The 17,696-nt window shown below is 39.2% G+C and overlaps 2 long non-coding RNA genes across 3 annotated transcripts in view; both read right to left on the reverse strand.

Annotated features, from left to right (window-relative positions):
- The window catches only part of LOC108581633, a 92,243-nt gene extending 78,818 nt beyond the window's left edge, over positions 1-13,425 (reverse strand). Inside the window, exons 1-2 of one of the 2 annotated variants that reach the window (XR_004178247.1) lie at positions 11,594-13,425; positions 10,891-10,976 (exon numbers count right to left, since the gene is read on the reverse strand). This is a non-coding gene — a long non-coding RNA (uncharacterized LOC108581633). The other variant, XR_004178246.1, reaches the window with a different exon arrangement.
- LOC108581634 lies at positions 526-10,321 on the reverse strand. The gene is made up of 2 exons (XR_001894108.2): positions 10,012-10,321; positions 526-2,125 (listed from the first exon to the last, which is right to left on the reverse strand). It is a non-coding gene; the product is annotated as an uncharacterized LOC108581634 (long non-coding RNA).
- Positions 13,426-17,696: the final 4,271 nt, after the last annotated feature.

Here is a 17,696-nt window from a genome sequence, read left to right on the forward strand (position 1 = left end):
AGTAATACTTAGAAGGTGATGATAATGTAGAAATTAAAATGATTGTATCTTCCAAAGGGCCACAGTACATAAACAGATGTACAGTATATTTTGGAATTACAATTTCATGGCAGAGTGTGGTTTTTTATTAAAATGGTTGAAAAGGCTGCTTGCCCGGTGATCATTGAAAAAAGGCTGAGAAACACTGCTCCTTAATAGTGTTTCTAGAAAAATGGCCAAGAGGTCATCCCTCCAAAACCAGCTTGAGAGTTTGCTAAAATGTGGATTACAGGCTCCACTGCAGATGTCCTGCCTCACTCACTTGGTAGGGGACAGAGACTGGCACAGAGTAGGTGCTCAGTAAGTGTCTGCTAAGTAATTGTTTGCTCTCCTAACTTCCCATTTTCAGAACAATGAGAGGACATCTTTCTTGTAAAGATTCATTCTTGTCAAGTAAGGTTTGCATCTTGCTGACTTACATTCCTTGCATTCATTACTCAAGGAAAACAAAATAGTCCTAGTTGATCTATTGACAATGGGACAGCATTCACAATGTGGGAAAAATCATGTTTACTCAACTTTGGCTGGGTTAAAATGTTAAGCTGGGGTAAACACCACATTCTCAGGCCCCACTGTAAACTTCAGAATGTGTGGTAGGAAAGAAGTCTAAAATTCCTTTCTTTCTGTCCTCAGCCAGAGGTCACTACTTCTAGAAGTTCCTACTTGCCCTGTTATCACATGGCTTAACTGCTCCAAAGGGCCTCAGCTGAGCCAGGGAAATCAGCTTTTTAAAGGCAATATAAACTTGTGTGAATCACAAAAAGACATACTGAGAGTCTCTTCAGAGGGTGTCAGAAGGTTATGGGTGGCTTCTTTTCTATATCCAGTTATCAATATTCCTGCCAAGGCTAGCAGTGCCTTCTTCCTTTTGTCCCTTGGGTGAGCTCTTTCATCTCCCTCTTCTTCCACCCTAGTTTTTCCTTCTGCTATATACCTTGATCTGTTTATTTCCTTCATTCCCATTCAGTATGTCTGCTTTCCTTTGGGCAATTATTCCAAATTATTTAATAGATGTTCCATTTTTTTTTCCTGTTCATTTCATTCCCTTGTTTTCTTTCCTTGTTGGTTTGTCTGGGTTTCCTTCTGCCCACATATGCAGTGCATCCAGCATTTCTCCTCTTTCTAAACCTTAAACCATGGTGGATTGTATCTGAACACCAGAGAGGGGAGATGCAGCCCTAGGTGGGTGGTTAGAGGAGGAGCATGCATCAGTGACTTGCTTTTAGGAGATAACTGATTTGATCATTTTTCCTGAGAGCACAGTAGGCAGCCTATAATCAGTAATGAAGATTCATCTTTCCATCAATGTGCTAGACTGCACAGAACGTGGGTTCATTGTGTCTGCAGTTTCCTAACTTTTTCACTGAGCCTTTCTCCTGGCAACTCTGGGTCAAAGTAAAAGGAAAGTAATTTCATTATTAAGAAAAATTCTGTTCTTTTGAAGTTTTTATGTTTGTCAACAGCTGGAAAAGTAGTTTTCAAAAGAAGAAAGTCCTTTTTTCCACATGGCTCCACACAAATACACACACCCTCATACACATTTGGGAAACTCTTGACATTAGATAAGTTCAGCCTTTGGTAATCTCTTCCTAAGTGCTGTCTTTCCTTCCAGGAGCCTAGCCATGGAAGGCACCCAATGTATCCCCTAGGCTTCTCTCTCCAAATTGGAAGAAAAGAATATTGTAGGATAAAAACGGCTAGGTATGGAATGAGAGCCTCCTACCAAGGAAGACTGCAATTAAGAGGCACAAAAAGAGAACCTAAACCACTCTAAGCATTTCAATTTTCTGGCAATCCAGTTTGGGAGAGACTTTAGGGGTAGTGACAGTTACATTGATATTCATTAAATCCTTGCTGTTATTTTCTGCTACTTTAGCAGTAAACTGAGTAGGAACCAGCCACGGGCATTTTGATGTCATCTGACAGTTGCTGCTCAGACTGCTCTTTGGCCTAACTTTGTGATAGGGATGCTACCCAGTTGGGTACTTGTGAGTACTTCATCCAAGTTGACGTTCCGTCTGTGGCCATTTACATCCTATTTAATCAAGTATGAAGCTTATTCATTCAACCAATGTGTTCTCAGTCCCTGTATGCAAAGCAAAAGGAAAGTCTCACTGAGTGACATACACACACAAAAATCTAGTCTTTTGTCTCTGCATTCATGGCTAAGTCTCTGTCCTCTAGTAGGAGAGATAATGTATTCCGGTATTCACTAAATTGTTCTCTTTTTAGAACACTAGAGGCACACGGTGGTGTTATTGAGTATTTGTTGGGGGGAATGAGTTCTAGGGTGAAACAAATGGGGGAAACAAGAAATAACACTGGGAAAATCACTGGGAAGTTAAAAAAAAGTTTCTTCACTAAAGTCTTTGACTTGCTAATGACATAGGAGCTGATCCTTTCAGAGTTTTTCCAGATTTTACCTTGGGAAAGGCTGCCTAGAGTCCGATGTAGATAGTGGTTAAGTACTGCAAGAGTGATATTACAAATTTGGTGTGAGTGAATAGAGGACTATTTTGATGCCTGAAAAATCAATAACTCTAGAGAGAACATTGTATTTAAGTGTTGAATTATTAAAAGATGGGTAGAATTTGGAATTGGGATTTGTGAGGGCACAACATGTAGAAGAAGGGCACCTGAAGATAAAATTAGAGAGGTAGAAAACTTGACACACATGTGAAAGATTAGGTGAGGTGGACAGAAGAATAGCTTGTGGAAAAGTCAGTGGTGGTGGATGAAGGCTGGAAAGATGAATTAAAATTCTGGAAGATTTGACTCAAATGAAGAAGGCTTTTTTTTGTATTTGTTTTACAGTAAAAATGATAAGCACTTCCTTTCTAGTCTAAAAAATCCTCCAGAAACAATGACCAGCACAGAGTTTAAAAGCATAGGTAGTTTAAAAAACTACTAAAAACTTAGTAGTTTGTGTCCTTGAAGAAGCTGTGTCACATTGTACTGATCCTCTGTTTTCCATCTGAAAAACAGGTGGAGGATCATAATGACTCCTTGGGTTACTGTGGTCACGAAATGAATGTTCCATGTAATATGTTTAGTACAGCATCTGATCTATATGTGTGTGTGTGTATATTCTCTCTCTCTCTATATATATATATATACACACACACATATATATATATAACCTAGCAAATATTAGTTGCTTGAATTAATACTTCCTGTGAAGAGAAGAAAAGTATTAACAACAACTATAGGTAATTTTTTTAAAAAAATGTAAAACACTGGCCAATTCCACCTGCTTTGACCAGCATCTGTTAATTCTTTCATTTGTAGATTTCCTGTGACCAGATTTACATCTATACTTACAAATTTCAAATACAGAAATCTGGACTTGTCATGTCTCATTTTCCGTCTTTGGAAATTTTGCTTTTGGTAATATCTGCTCTATCTTTATTGAGTTTGTGGTACAACCATCTCTCTTATATATCCTATAACACATACATACACACACACACACACACACACACACACACACACCCCACAAGCTTATTGTGAATTTTACTGACATAAAGGTTGTGTGGCACATGATTTACAAATCTAGTAAAATAACCAATATTCTTTATGGTAAATTCCATAAAGCCAATTGATTAGTATAAAATGTTTTTGTTGAAGTCATAGACAACCTATGGTTGTAGTTGATGAACAAGTACATTTCCAACCTAAATATTGACGGAAATTTCTCTTTACATTCAAGAGAAAGATGAAAGTAAAACAATGAAAATGCATATAAAAATTTGTTTATCAATGACATAAACTTTTTTGTTGAGTCAGATAAAGTTTTTGAATATTGAAAGAATATTTCTTCAACTTTTTGTGCCATTGATGTGTGAAAACTACAGAATGACATACGAAGTTAAATGAGCATTATTACTATTTTCTCCATCACTTAAATCTAGACAATCAACAAAACAATAAACTAAATCCTGATTTTAGGGTTTGCTAGTTTCTGTAATATGGATACTTCTACCACGGCCAATTTGAATAAAAGTAAAAAGTAGTGAGTTAATAAGGAAGTGATGGGTTTTAAGAATTTGTTTTAAATATAATTTAGTTGTAAATCTGCAGAATTTAATTTGAAATAATGCTTAACAACTGACTTTCGTAATTCCTAAAAATTTAATAGTCAGATATTGAGGGTAATCAGATATTGATGTTGAGGAGATTTTGCTAAAACTGAATTTTATAAGGAAGTGCACAGATGGGCTTAGGAGAAGGTTCTGGAGTCTGACTAGTTTGGCTGACAAAGGAACCTTTGTCACATTGAATTAGTTTGAGTTGGCATTTATGTTTATGGTACTGGGAAAATGTTCTCATGGTTGAGATGTTGGAATAGCCCTCTCCTGCTCTTCCCTCAGCAATTTCTTGCATTGTGAAAGAAAAATTTTCTGCTTTGATTTTCCAGCACAGACCTGCCTCCACTAGTGCTATTTTAATTTGGTTCTACAACACCCCTCAATCCTGCCTGTTCTAATCTCATCACAGCATGTTCCAATAACATTTCTTGGCTCATGTTTTTGCTACTTGGCATCAGCACCTCTAAAATGATTGCAGTATTTCATAGAGAGGCACATGATCAAGTACTAGGTGAAACATCACAACTATGGTCACTGTTTTGGGGGTATTCGGGCTTTAAGTTTCTGAAACAAATTTCATGCATGGAGATTTAGCCATTTCACTTGCATTATAATTTCATTTAATGATTAACTTGTAGTTCCAGGTTATGTCATTAAAATGTGTCCTTTCCGGAAAATGTCAATGATAACCTGCCATGATTTATCCTTAGGACCTTCTCTAAAATGCTACATGTAAATGAGGAACATCTGAGTTTGAGGGCATCATTTCTCCAATTTGATACTTTTTATAAAGCTGCATCACTCTCTTTGTAATGAACAAGTGACTGAGGCCAAATGGAGGAATTTTTCAAAGCCCTTCTAAAAGCAAAGAAATACAATTGTCTGTATACCAACCACATCCTGCTGAGGTTAGCGTTAATCCTCACGACTAAAAATGGAGATATAAGTATCTATTACATAGGTGTGGCTATCCACAGCACATTTCAACTATGGAAAAATTAGTCCCCAGGTTTAAATACCTCTGCGTTTCTCCCAGACTGCTCTTCAAAATGATGCAATGGGTTATTGGGATCTGAATTCCTAAGTAGGCTGTCCTTCAGGACAATGTTTAAAGGTATATTTCCCTCTCTAGACTACTTCCACTGGAATCTCCTGAACTGATCTGTGTTTTTATTTCTTAGAATATACTTGTGGTTTTCAATTTGAACTGTTTTTGTTTTTTGTTTTCAGTCCACTATTACAAAGGCTTTTCTGCAATGTCATTCCAAACTACAGCACAGTGATTATTTATATCATTGGCAGCTTGTCAGTGCCTCTCATGTGTTTGGGGTTCTTTTCTTTTCCCTCCTCCCATCTTATGCAAAGACAAATGTTATCACTCATCTTAAAGTTTAATATGGATGGTGAAATCCCATGATCTCAAAGGCAGTGCAGTAATTTTTATGAGCATTAATACCTGCATTGTTTATAGAGTACAGCAGGGATGAGTTTGCTCATCACCACATGCAGGCTGAGAAAATTAGGACAAGTGCATGCTTAATCATTTCCCAAATAAATAGAAATGCTATCTTTCTCAAATGTTCCTCTGAGAAGGATGTGCTGAATGTTAAAAATATAGGTATCCAATTACCAGATGAAAACTGAGCTACATATTCACTGTATCCTTCACCTAAAAAGTTCCATACATAAGGACCTTGCCATATTTTTAAACCTTTTCTCCTTCCTTTCTTCCTCCTTCCATGTATCCTTCTAGGCAATTAAGTGATTTGCCTATTGGCAGTTCAATACGCTTTTGATAGAATGGACCCATTTGTTACAAAGAAATATGCCTAAGGCTTCCTCTGGGATTCACAGCTAAGGCATGGGTGATGTAAATATAATATGGGGTAATACTCAAATGTTGGAGTCAAGTATTTACCCATCTCCTTTTTCTCTGACCGACCAATTGTGACTCTTTGCAGGGATGAAACAATGGCCACTATAAACATACAAAATATTGAATACTCATCTTAAATCTGTCTGTATCTCTCAATCTCCATAACCAAACTCATCTGTATTATTATAATAACTTCCTAATTAGTTCGTTTGCTGTTTATGTTTGTTGTTTATGAAAGATTTGTTTCTCTCTGACTAGAAGGTAACTCAATGACATGGGGTCATTGTGCATTAGTGCAGAGAGGCTCCTCTACCATATATTCAGCTATACACATTTCATTGTGCAGATATTCCATGGTTTGCTTAGCTGGTCCTTATTTGTAACCATCTTAGTTATTTTCAATCAATTGTTGTTACAAAAAATGCTATAAATTTACATACACATAATTTCATATAAATTCCCCCAAATAAGATTGCTGGGTTAAAGGGAAAATGTGTATTGAATTTTGTCTCTAAAAATATTCAAGTCCTAATATTTAGAACCTGTGAATGTGGCTTTAGTTGGAAATAGGATCTCTGAAGATGTAATCAAGTTAAGATAAGGTTGTACTGGGGTAGGCTGGGCCATAATTCAATGACTGGTGCCCTTATAAGAAGAGACAAAATTGGACAGAGATACACATGGAAAAACACTGTGAATACAAAGGCAGAGACTGGAGTGATACATCTACTAACCAAGGAAAAGCAAGGATTTACAGCAACCACCAGATGCTAGTAAGAAGTAAGGAAGGATCCTTCCCCAGCACCTTGATTTCAGACTTCTAGCCTCCAGAACTGTGAAATAATAAATTTCTGTTGTTTTAAGCTGCCAAATTTGTGGCACTCAGTTATGGAGCCCTAGGAAACTAATATAATGCCTTTGTAATTTTGATAACTATTTCTAGATTATGCTCCATGGACATGGTATCATGCTGTCCTCTCACTAGCAAGGCAAGGCAATGGTTCCTGTCCTTCAGCCTCACCAGCAGAGGGTAATGTTAAACTTCTGGATAGCTTATTATCATCTATCAGGTAGGCATCAGGGTAGTTTCCATCAATGTAGTTTTAATTTATCATCAGTATAGATTTAATTTATATTTTCCTTCTTATGAGTGTTTTGTCATTAAGGGCTATTAATATCTCTTTTTCTGTGAATACTGTTTATATTTTTTGTCTGTTTTTTTCTGTTTGGCTATTGTTGTTTTGTTTCAATTCATAATTATATTAGAGGATTAATTCTTTGTGGCAGATTTTGTAAACATCTTTTCCAGTTTATCATTTGTCCTTTAAAATACCAATTCGCTAAATTTTTGTTTAGACAAATTTATTAATAATTTATGTGGCTTCTGGAATTTGAATTGTAGTTAGGAAAGATTTCTCTACTCCTAGTTTATAAAGGAATTCATCCATGATCTTTTTTTTTTTTCATCAAAGCAGTTCATTGGAAATTTTGAAAGGATAAAGTTGGATCCAACTTTATCTTTTTCCAGATGGTACATAGTTTATTTCAACACCATTTATGCTTGAAATGTTACCTTTATCATATACTGAATTCTCTTATATGTTTGGATCTATTTCTGGAAATTCTATTTTGTTATATTGGCCTGACTTTCTATTCATGTGCCAATAGAAACCTGCCTTACTTTTTGAAGTTCTGAATATGTTTTAATATGTAAGCCGTCTAGTCAATTTTACCACTCAGTCTCTCTAATGAACCCACTGCAATTAAGCCTCCATCTACATCACTGTACCCAAACTGCGGTCATCAAGATTTCCAATGAACCCCATGTGGCTAAGACAAATGGTTTGTTCTCAGTCCTCAACTAACTAGATTAGTCAGTGACATTTGACATAATTGAAGAAATCCTTCTGAAAATAATTTCTTCAATTACAGTCTTCTCTCTTGGTTGTCTTACTACTTCACTGGTTGTTTCTTCTGAATCTCCTTGCACCTTCTTTTCATTTCTCTGATCTGCACATCCCTTATAAGCCCCATGGCTTAGGCTTCCAACATCTGTATTCTCTCCATATTCATTTTCTGAATGATCCCATTTAGGGATAGTACATTAAATACCATCTGTATCCTAAAGACTACCATATTTTATATCTTTAACCAGGTCCTCTCCCATGAACTCAAGACTCATATATCTAATCGTTTATTCAATGTTTCTACTTGTACTTAAAAATTACTCTCTTGAAGACTCAATTCATCATTTCCCTCTACCAAATATGTTCCTTTTATAAAAAAAAAAATATATACAAAATCTTAACTCTTTTTTCCCTGTCACACCTCACATCAATTACATAAACAAATCCTGTCAGTTCTAATTTCAAAATATTTCTGGAACCCAACCTCTTAACATCTTCACTGCTATGTTCTGGTCAAAGTCCAGTCCTCTTTTGAGAGAACTGCTGTAATACCCTCCCTGCCTGGTCTCTGCCTCTCCATATAGCCTGTTCTTCCCACTGCAGTCAGATTCCTTATAAGACATATGTCAGATCATGTTGCTTTTCTGCTTAAAATTCTCCACAGGAATATCCATCTCACTTAGAGCAAAGGAAAGGCCAAAGTCTTTGTATGACCCAAAGGCCCTAAAATAATGTAAGCTTCACAATGACCTGATCTCCTTCCACACTTTCATATTCATTTCCAGCTGCAGTGCCTCCTTGTTGTTCCTCATACCTGCTAGCTACTCTTTAATATTTTATTTCATTAAATCCTCACAATCCTACCATGTGGGGATCATCCTCACTTTGCAGATGATAAAGGGACACACAGAGAGTATACTATTCTTCCCATGTCTGCACCATTAGTAGTAGAAGAACAAGGCCTCTGATATGGTTTGGTTCTGTGTCCCCACCCAAATCTCACCTTGAATTGTAATTCCCCAAATCCCCACTTGTCAAGGGTGGGACAAGGTGGAGGTAATTGGATCATGGGGGTGGTTTCCCCAATGCTGTTCTTGTAATAGTGAGTTTTCTCGAGATCTGATGGTTTTATAAGTGTCTGGCATGTTCCCTGCTTGTACTCACTCCGTCCTGCAGCCCTGTGAAGAAGGTGCCTGCTTCTCCTTTGCCTTCTGCCCTGATTGTAAGTTTCCTGAGGAACTCCGCAGCAATGCAGAACTGTGAGTCAAGTAAACCTCTTTTCTTTATAAATTACCCACTCTCAAGTATTTCTTCAGAGCAGTGTGAGAATGGACTAATACAGCCTCTAACGTAGATCTCTTTGGAAGTTAATTCTAAATACTTTACTTCCTTTTTTTTCTCTTTTTGAGTCAAGTTCTCTCTCTTGACCAGGTTGGAGGGCAATGGTGCAATCACAGCTCACTGGGGTCAAGCAGTTCTCCTACCTCAATCTCCTGAGTAGCTGGGACTACAGGCATGTGCCACCACACCCAACTAATATTTGTGTATACACACATTGATTGATTGATTGGTATAGACGAGGCCTCACTATATTGCCCAGGCTCTTCTTGAACTCCTGGCTCAAGTGATGCACCCATGTCAGCCCCGCAAAGGTCCAGGTTTACAGGTGTGAGCCACCATACCCAGCCAATTCTTTCTATTAAAGGAAATTTCTGGTTTGTAGTTATATCTCTGTTGCTGTGTTACCTGGAGCACCTCTCTGAGTAACATATCTTGGCCTTGGTTTATTCACCTACAAAATGAGGACTTTGGTCTAAGTGTTCTCAAATTTCCTATTCACTCAGAGGCTTAATAATTTCATGACTCTGGAAGAGTCCCTGATACTTCTCAAAGAGAGGTTATTAGTGATTTTGGTGAGATGAGGAGGATGAAACAAAATATGAGAAGATGTTAGTGCAGAGAAAAACTTACTATAGCAGAAGGGAAGAGGTACTAAAGGCTTGTTTTTTAATACTCAGGAATTTTTTTCTAGGTTTGTCCCTCTTGACTGTGGGGCATTTCAATTCAGTGTCCATATGTGAATAAACTAATTTGCCTTTACCTGTTACTCTTGTCATCACCTCCATCGTCAGATCAGACAGTCAGCATGTGGAGAAAGGTGAAAATTTATTTTTATCCAGGCTCATGAAGCTTAAAAGAACTGTTTCCATTTCTTAAGTTAGAAGGTTTGTCTAGCAACCCATCTCCCTAATTCTGCTTATATCAGGATAAAAGTTAAGTCACTCCAAAAGATAATGGTGTACCTATTATCTACTGTCTCAGTATCAATTCCATCAGAGAGCCAAGGGGACAACACATTGGTTCCTGACTCTAAATCTATCCATGCTATCATACCAACATTCCTGCATCCTACTCACCTGAGGCAACTCTTCCATAGTTCTCTAGGGTTTGTCGGGTGGCTATGACATCATCCACTTGGGTTTAGTGCTGCTGCTGCAATTTCCTTGTGATGTCATTTGCTCTGTCTATAGTTGGTGCTCCTCTCTCCTCAGGGCTGACTCTATAGCCTTGGGGGTAAGGCCTTCTAAAACTTTCTCCAGTCTTTCCTCTAGTTTCCTACAATGCTATCCATACTATCATTCTTTATCTTATTTATTCATGATGAATTGTTTTTTTCCTTCTAGGAGCCTGAATAGTTTCACTAGAGACTAGGATAGAAGCTAATTTGATAGAGTATAATGTATTACTACTCCATGCGTCTGTGGTAGAAATAAAACTACTCAACTTTGAGAGTACACAAGAATTGCTGCATTTTTGTTGTTGTTGTTGTTTCTTTTCAATCAGATTAAATCTAACTCGGAGCCTCAGTCCACATACATAACAAAAAATGTAAGCTCACTTTTCACTGGGGAGCCCTCCATGAACTGAAATAAGCAAAGTTTCTCATTTAGAGATTTCATGTGATCAAAAGAGTACCTACCTAGGTCCAGCTTTCTGAGATCTCATGGCTGCCAAATAGCTGGTCAGGGAGCTGCATTTCTATGCACTGCAATGTGACTGGAGGCCCTGGGGATGAGAAAATATTTAATAAAAGTTTATGTAAAATAATAAATGAAACAATTAGTAGATAATTCCAGATTTTCTTTCCTATATAACTCTGATCCCTACTTTCCTTTAGAATCAGTTCAAATTGCCCACATCTGTTTTCTGTGGTCTGCACAGTGGTAAATGACACTGTAACATAAGACCAGAAAGCTCTGTGTTTTACCTGTCATAGCCCACTACCCTGGTAGGTAGGTAGAGGCCATTGTTTCTTCCGCTTTACAGAGATACAGACATTTTAAATAATGGGTGCAAGGTTGAACAGATTAAATAGCACAGCCAGGATTTGAGCCCAGATGCTGTGGTGCCAGAGTTCACCCTCTGAACACATGCCACTATTAATCTCACATCAGCCCAAGAAGTTGGCAGTCTTCTGACTCGCACTTTACAATAACAGAACTGAGGCAGGTGTGGACTCTGTCTCTTGCTCATGATTACTCAACTATGAAAGGGAGAATGAGTCCAGACCCAAGCCTAGATCTTCCAATCCCATAGCCCTCATTTTTGGTTTCTCTTTAATCCTTGCTGGTATAGACTGGTTGTTTCTCTGAACAAACAAAATTTATATGTTAAATACTAACCCTCAATATGATGATATTTGGAGGCAGGGCCTTTGGGAGTTGATTAGGTTATGAGGGTAGAGGCCTCATAAAAGGGATTAGTGATCTCATAAAAGAGACCAGAGATAGCCTGCTTGCTTTCATGCCATGTGAGAACACAGTAAAAAAGACTGCTGTCTATGAACCAGGACACTGTGCCACTGTCTTGACATTGGACTTCTCAGCTTCTGGAACTGTGAGAAATCAATGTCTGTTGTTTATAAATCACTCAGTCTGCAGATTTTGTTATAGAAGCTCAAATAGACTGAGACACCTGCATTTCTCTTAGTTCCTCTTGTTATAGAAAAAAGCAGATTCCCTTGAGAGGGTAATGGGGCACTCTGTCTTCTGTGTATCCCCGAGCTCACTCTTACATGCAGAGATGAGTCCAGGTGGGAGGAGCAGGGCTAGGAAATGTGTGCAGTGGAGGAACCCAAGGGGATCCAGTGACTAAGGTCACCTGTGCCTCATGCATGCTTTACCACAACCCTACTTCTTAGCATTTATAATCAGACACAGGCCAACAAGATGTAGACAAACACCTAGAGAGACAGAGACATCCCTTGTAGAGTACACCAAGAGAGAATACTCTGTCTCGAGCCAAGTTAAAAATATACTCTGTTTACAGCACACACACCCTCCCATGTGCTGCAGTATCTCAGAAACAAAGGCAGAATTTAATCATCTCATCCTCTCATGTGAAGGTCTCTATGGTTTAATATGCACACATCACAGATTTCAAATTTTGCTGCTGAAATTCAGTCTTCAACAGAAACCTAGCTGTCTCTTTGACTTGAAATGTGTTCTAAAATGTATAATAAAGGTCTATTGAAACCAATAAAGCATCTCCAGAAAACGCTGGTTTAACCCACACAGCCAATTCTCTTTTTCATAAATTCAATTTGTATTATTTGGTTGAAGAGACTGTTCTCTGAGCCCTGACATAAGTGAGTGCTGAGCTGCTGACACTCAGTCCAGAGTCTGCATGGAAAAAATAATCTCTGGGAAAAAAAATCACGTATAATTACTGATCTCATTTGTTAGGTTTGTCAGGCCCTGCCTGGCTCTACCTCTGTACATGCCTTTTCTCTCCACAGCTGAAAGCTGCTTGACCAGCAGGGTTGGTCCTTCTATAATCCCCAGATCCAAGAAACTCCAGCCCACCTCTAGTTGGGATGCGATTGTGTGTTTGTGGTGGAGGGGGCTTGACCCTGGAAGGAGACTGCTTCTGGAGTGTGCCCTCGTTCGCATAAATACACCCATGTTGTTTCTAAGATCTAGTCCTCACATTGTATATTGATTCCAGCACAGAACTCCCAGCTCCTTCTGCTCAAGTCCCTGTTTGCCTTCCTGTTTAGTTCCCTAATTCTGCACAGAATGGAGAAACCCACCTGCTTATGCTAATCTTAATCTTGGTACTATTCGTATTTTGGGCCTGATAACTCTATTGTGGGAGCTGTCCTGTGCATTGCAGGCTGTTTAACCCCTACCCACTAGATACCAGTAGCATCATTACCCCAGTCATGACAGTCAAAAATGTCTTCAGACATTGGTGAATGTGCCCTGGAGGGGGCAAAGCAAATTGGTGCTGGTTAAGAATTCGTGTTTTAATTCAATCCAGGGATAAGTGCACTTTCTTTGCACCACAGTGTGGTTGCCAGCAATTGCCAAGAGGCTTCTATGACCTCAGGGCTGACCAATACAAATACAATGTAAGCCCTTAATGTGAATCACCAATGTCATTTTAAATTTTCTAGTTACTGGGCGTGGTGGCTCACATTTGTAATTTCAGCAATTTAGGAGGGTCAAGGCAGGAGGATTGCTTGAGCCCAGGAGTTTGAGACCAGTCTGGATAACACAGTGAGACTTCGTCTCCAGAAAAAAAAAAAAAAAAAAAATAAAAAATTAGCCATATGTCGTGGCTCATGCCTGTAGTCCCAGCTACTCTGGAGGCAAACTCAGAAGGACCGCTTGAGCCAGGGATGATGAAGCTGCAGTGAACTGTTATCACACCACTGCACTTGAACCTGGGTGACAGAGTGAGACCATGTCTCAAAAACAAATAGATAAATATAAATAAGTAAATAAAATTTCTAGTAGATACATTAGCAAAGCAAAAAGGAATAGGTAAAATTTATTTTCATGCTATATTTTATTTTATCCAACACATTCAAATTATTGTTCTTATTGGTAAGTCTTCAACATCAGGTGTGTATATTATGTTTATAGCACATCTCAATTTGGATTAGACACATTTCAAGTGCTGAGTAGCCACATATGGCCAGTGGCTACTGTATGAGCAGCACTAAAGTAGATTTCTAAAATACCCACTCCTCTTCAATTCATTCTGAGAATTAGAATCTTAAAGTGATAAGCCCCAGTAAGCATGGGACTTTGGTGTCAGAAATACGTGGTTTAAACATTTCTATATCTGACACTGTGAGCTTGAAATAATTGATGTCTTTGGACCCAGCTTCAATATTTGTGTTAGGGAAATAATAATAGCTGCTTTTTAAAGAGTTGTTGTAAGAGTGACATGAAATAATGTATACAGTGCCTGGTATAGAGCAGGCACTTAAGAAGTGGGATAGCTGTTTTCTGAACCTTTGCTATTACCAGACAAGTTGAATATTTAGTTCCCCACTCTAGCCTCTTGCTTGAAGCAACACGCATCCTCCATCTTTTGGACACCATGCTCTATGCCTAATTGGACACTCGGTGAGCACGCAAAAGATTGCATCATCCCAAAGAATTCAAGATTATTATCTCGAGGAAGGGCGTTCCAAGATGACTGAATAGGAACAGCTCCGGTTTGTAGCTTCCAGTGTGATCGACGTAGAAGATGGGTGATTTCTGCATTTCCCACTGAGATACCTGGTTCATCTCACTAGGACTGGTGGGATAGTGGGCGCAGCCCATGGAGGGTGAGCTGAAGCAGGGTGGAGCGTTGCCTCACCCAGGAAGCACAAGGGGTTGGGATTTCCCTTTCCTAGCCAAGGGAAGCCATGACAGACTACTCGGAAAAACAGGACACTCCCCGCCCAAAGACTGCACTTTACCCAAGGTCTCAGCAACAGGCATACAAGGTGATTCTCTACCGGGCCTGACTGGGCGAGTCCCATGCCCACGGAGCCTTGCTCACTTTGAGGGCAGCAGTATGAGATCAATCAGCAAGGCGGCAGCCTGGCTGGGGGAGGGGCGTCCACCATTAGTGAGGCTTGAGTAGGTAAACAAAGCAGCAGGGAAGCTGGAACTGGGCAGAGCCCACCCCAGCTCAACCAGGCCTACTGCCTCTAGACTCCACCTCTGTGGGCAGGGCATAGCTGAACAAAAGGCAGCAGACAACTTCTGCAGACTTAAATGTCCCTGTCTGGCAGCTCTAAAGTGAACAGTGGTTCTCCCAGCATCGCCTTTCAGTTCTGAGAAAGGACAGACTGCCTCCTCAAATGGGTTCCTGACCTCCGTGTAGCCTAACTAGGAGACACCTCCCAGTGGCGGCAGACAGACACCTCATATCGGCAGATGCCTCTCTGGGAGGAAGCTTCCAGAGGAAGGATTAGGAACAATATTTGCTGTTCTACAGCCTCCGCTACTGATACCCAGGCAAACGGTCTGGAGTGGAACTCCAGCAAACTCCAACAGACCTGCAGCTGAGCAACCTGTCAAGCTAACAAACAGAAAGGAACAGCATCAACATCAACAAAAAGGTCACCTATGCCAAAACCGCATGTGTAGGTCACCAACATCAAAGACCAAAGGTAGATAAAACCACAAAGATGGGGAGAAACCAGAGCAGAAAAGCTGAAAATTCTAAAAATCAGAACGCCCCTTCTCCTGCAAAGGATCTCAGCTCCTTGCCAGCAATGGAACACAGCTGGACAGAGAATGACTTTGATGAGCTGACAGGAGGAGACTCAGAAGGTCGGTAATAAACTTCTCTGAGCTAAAGGAGGATGTTCAAACCCACCACAAGGAAGATAAAAACCTTGAGAAAAGATTAGACGTCTGGCTAACTAGAATAAACAGTGTAGAGAAGACCTTAAATGACCTGATGGAGCTGAAAACCATGGCGTGAGAACTTCGTGATGCATGCACAAGCTTCAATAGCTGATTCAATCAAGTGGAAGAAAGGGTTTCAGTGATTGAAGATCAAATTAATGAAATAAAGTGAGAAGACAAGGTTAGAGAAAAAAGAGTAAAAAGAAACGAACAAACCTTCCAAGAAATATGGGACTATGTGAAAAGACCAAATGTACTTTTGATTGGTGTACCTGAAAGTGATGGGGAGAATGGAACCAAGTTGGAAAACACTCTTCAGGATATTATCCAGGAGCACTTCCCCAACCTAGCAACGAAGGTCAACATTCAAATTCAGAAATACAGAGAATATTACAAAGATACTCCTTGAGAAGAGCAACCCCAAAACAAATAATTGTCAGATTCACCAAGGTGGAAATCAAGGAAAAGGTGTTAAGGGCAGCCAGAGAGAAAGGTCAAGTTACCCACAAAGGGAAGTCCATCAGACTAACAGCGGATCTCTCAGGAGAAAACCTACAAGACAGAAGAGAGTGGGGGCCCATATTCAACATTCTTAAAGAAAGGAATTTTCAACCCAGAATTTCATATCCAGCCAAACTAAGCTTCATAAGTGAAGGAGAAATAAAATCCTTTACAGTCAAGCAAATGCTGAGAGATTTTGTCACCACCAACGCTGCCTTACAAGAGCTCCTGAAGGAAGCACTAAACCTGGAAAGAAACAACCGGTACCAGTCACTGCAAAAACATGCCAAATTGGAAAGACCATTGATGCTAGGAAGAAACTGCATCAACTAATGGGCAAAATAACCAGTGAACATCATAATGACAGCATCAGATTCACACATAACATTATTAACTTTAAATGTAAATGGGCTAAATGCCCCAATTAAAAGAAACAGACTGGCAAATTGGATAAATAGTCAAGACCCATCAGGGTGCTGTATTGAGGAGACCCGTCTCATGTGCAAAGATGCACACAGGCTCAAAATAAAGGGAAAAAGGAAGACCTAAGAAGAAAATGGAAAGCAAAGAAAAACAAAAAAAGCAGGTGTTGCAATCCTACTCTCTGATAAAACAGACTCTAAATCAACAAAGATCAAAAGGGACAAAGAAGGCCATTACATAATGGTAAAGGGATAAATTCTACAAGAAGAACTAACTATCCTAAATATATATGAATCCAATACAGGAACACCCAGATTCATAAAGCAAGTCCTTAGAGACCTACAAAGAGACTTAGACCCCCACACAATAATAATGGGAGACTTTAACACCTCACTTTCAATATTATACAGATGCAGGAGACAGAAGGTTAACGAAGATAGCCGGGAACTTAGCTCTGCAACAAGCAGACCTAGTAGACATCTATAGAACTCTCTATCCCAAATCAACAGAATATTCATTCTTCTGAGCACCTCATCACACTTATTCTAAAATTGACCACATAATTGGAAGTAAAGCACTCCTCAGCAAATGTAAAAGAACAGAAATCACAACAAACTGTCTCTCAGACCACAGTGTGATCAAAATAGAACTCAAGATTAAGAAACTCACTCAAAACCACACAACTACATAGAAACTGAACAACTTGCTCCTGAATGACTACTGGGTAAATAACGAAATGAAGGCAGAAATAAAGATGTTCTTCGACACCAATGAGAACAAAGACGCAAAGTACCAGAATCTCTGGGACACATTTAAAGCAGTGGGTAGAGGGAAATTTATAGCACTAACTGCTCACAAGAGAAAGCAGGAAAGATCTAAAACCAACACCCTAACATCACAATTAAAAGAACTAGAGAAGCAAGAGCAAACACATTCAAAAGCTAGCAGAAGGCAAGAAATAACTAAGATCAGAGCAGAACTGAAAGAGATAGAGACACAAAAAACCCTTCAAAAAAATCAATGAATCCAGGAGTTGGTTTTTTGAAAAGATCAACAAAATTGATAGACTGCTAGCAAGACTTATAAAGAAGAAAAGAGAGAAGAATCAAATAGACACAATAAAAAATGATAGAGGGGATATCACCACTGATCCCACAGAAAT

Source organism: Papio anubis, chromosome 14, assembly GCF_008728515.1.
Source record: "Papio anubis isolate 15944 chromosome 14, Panubis1.0, whole genome shotgun sequence".
NCBI classification, from domain to species: Eukaryota; Metazoa; Chordata; class Mammalia; order Primates; family Cercopithecidae; genus Papio; species Papio anubis.